The sequence below is a fragment of the Pituophis catenifer genome, unplaced genomic scaffold (genome assembly GCF_029215685.1).
Source record: "Pituophis catenifer annectens isolate HBS135680 unplaced genomic scaffold, rPitCat1.0.hap2 SCAF_17, whole genome shotgun sequence".
Taxonomy (NCBI): domain Eukaryota; kingdom Metazoa; phylum Chordata; class Lepidosauria; order Squamata; family Colubridae; genus Pituophis; species Pituophis catenifer.
Window position 1 is genome coordinate 10,658,771 of NW_027256897.1, and position 2,980 is coordinate 10,661,750.

Genomic DNA, 2,980 nt, shown 5'->3' on the forward strand with positions numbered 1-2,980 from the left:
TCCTTGACGCCCATAATGGATGTTCCAGGCAATGCTGACATTTGTGATCCACCAAAAGATCAGGTTAACGAGAATGACGCTGTCGGGTGTGATGTTTGCCCTCCGGATGGCGATGGCAGGCTGGATGGTGGCCTTCAGAAGTGAGTGATGGCAGCCTGCCCGAAAAAGACGAGAAGATCTGTCCAGCGGTTGAAGGGGGCAGATTAGGACAAGCTCTGGCGGTGTGGAAATCAGGAAGCAACCGAGAGCTTTCGTCTGCTGGACAGACTGGGGGGTTTGCTTATTAGTGAAATATTATTCAAAGGTGAAAAATAAGAAAGGTTCTACCTCTAGGCAAGAAAAACCCAAATGCACAGGTGTAGTATAGGTGTTAGCACTTAGACTTATATACCGCTTCACAGTGCTTTTACAGCCCTCTCTAAGCGGTTTACAGAGTCAGCCTATTGTCCTCAACAATCTGGGTCCTCCTTTTACCCGCCTCGGAAGGACGGAAGGCTGAGTCAACCTTCAGCCACTCAGGATCGAACTCCAGACTGTGGGCAGAGTCAGCCTGCAATCCTGCATTCTAACCACTGGGAGGGAGGGAGGGAGGGAGGGAGGGAAGGAAGGAAGGAAGGAAGGAAGGAAGGAAGGAAGGAAGGAAGGAAGGAAGGAAGGAAGGAAGGAAGGAAGGAAGATAGCAATAGCTCTTAGACTATATTATATACCGCTTCACAGTGCTTTTACAGCCCTCTCTAAGCAGTTTACAGAGTCAGCCTCTTGTCCCCAACAATCTGGGTCCTCATTTTACCCACCTCGGAAGGACGGAAGGCTGAGTCGATCTTGACTCAGGATCGAACTGCTAGCAGTGGGCAGAATTAGCCGGCAATGCTGCATTTTAATCACTGTGCCACCATGGCAGATAGATAGATAGATAGATAGATAGATAGATAGATAGATAGATAGATAGATAGATAGATAGATAGATAGATGGATGATAGGTAGGTAGGTAGGTAGATACAGAGATAGACAGACAGACAGACAGCCATAGCACTTAGACTTATATACAGCTTCATAGTGCTTTTACAGCCCTCTCTAAGCGGGTTACAGAGTCAGCCTCTTGCCCTCAACAATCTGGGTCCTCATTTTACCTGCCTCGGAAGGACGGAAGGCTGAGTCGATCTTGAGCCTGGTGAGATTTGAACTGCCAAATTACAGTCAGCCGGCAGTCAGCAGCAGTAGCCTGCAGTACTGCACTCTAACCACTGCGCCACCAAGGCTCAATAGTAGTAACTGTGAGTGGGATCTTAAGAGTCCTAGTGGACAATTGCTTAACTGTGAGCCAGCCGTGTGCTGCAGCTGCCCAAAAAGCCAACACAGTTCTAGGCTGCATCAACAGAGGGATAGAATCAAGATCACGTGAAGTGTTAATACCACTTTATAATGCCTTGGAAAGGCCACACTTGGAATCCTGCATCCAGTTTTGGTCGCCATGATGTAAAAAAAGATGTGGAGACTCTAGAAAGAGTGCAGAGAAGAGCAACAGAGATGATTAGGGGACTAGAGGCTAAAACATATGAAGAATGGTTGCAGGAACTGGGTATGTCTAGTTTAATGAAAAGAAGGACTAGAAGAGACAAGATAGCAGTCTTCCAATATCTCAGGGGCCTCCACAAAGAAGAGGGAGTCAAGCTATTCTCCAAAGCACCTGAGGGCAGGACAAGAAGCAATGGGTGGAAACTAATCAAGGAGAGAAGCAACTTAGAGCTAAGGAGACATTTCCTGACAGTGAGAACAATTCATCAGTGGAACAACTTGCCTCCAGAAGTTGTGACTGCTCCAACACTGGAGATTTTTAAGAAGAGGTTGGATAACCATTTGTCTGAAGGGGTGTAGGGTTTCCTGCCTAAGCAGGGGGTTGGACTAGAAGACCTCCAAGGCCCCTTCCAACTCTGTTATTCTGAAGCGTGTGTTCAAGAGTTGCATTCTTCGTGGCTGAGAAGACACACAACACATGATCACAAAGGCTGGGGGAAGTCTAGCCAGCTGTGAGAACCCAACTGTGCTCATCCACTCCGTGATTGTCCCGAGGGAGAATCTAACCGGACAAAGGTCAGATGTTGGCCAAGTTGCTCACTGCCCCACCCCTAATGGGAGATGATCAAACGGGGATGGGGGGGGGATTGGGATTATATTGAAGATTTGTTGGCAAGCCAAGTTGGGGACGAAAAGGCTTGCTGGAAAAGGAAGAGAAGATCTGAAGAACAGGAGAGTATTTCAGGGTTAAGTGGCCACCAGGGAATCTGTAGGAAGGCCTTTTTAACGGGGAGCAGCGTATAAATCTCCACGTACTGAGCCTGCAGTCAGCTTGGCCAACGGGGAAGGGCATCGGAAGACTCAAAAAAAAACCTGCAGGAGCCACTTTGTGAGTGTCAAGAACCCTGGACAGAAGTGGTTGGACGCTAACATGTGGAGCAGCACGTGTGAGACTCCTGCGAAAAAGTGTCCTTCTTTCGGGTGTGACACAAAATCAAGAGTTTTTCCCCAGCTCCCTGGCTTCCGTCCTCCAGTTCCCAAACTCAAATCTAGAGGGGAGACTCTAGAAAGAGTGCAGAGAAGAGCAACCAAGATGATGAGGGGACTGGAGGCTAAAACATATGAAGAACGGTTGCAGGAACTGAGTATGTCTAGTTCAGGAATCGGCAACCTTAAACACTCAAAGAGCCATTTGGACCCGTTTCCCACAGAAAAGAAAACACCGGGAGCCACAAAAACCTTCCCGTGCCTGACTATTTCTTGAGCGGCCACAAAACTAGCATATGTAGTTGAATTCAACGTTCTGTTTTCTTCTGAAACTTTTCTTTTCTTGGATTAATCCATGGTTGGCCTACTGGGGGTTGAAAAGCTCAATAAATCATGTACTGGCAGGTGTCACACATTGACAATGCATATTTTGAGTGACAGGGAGCCGCAGCAGAGGAGCTGTCTGCAATTAAAGTAA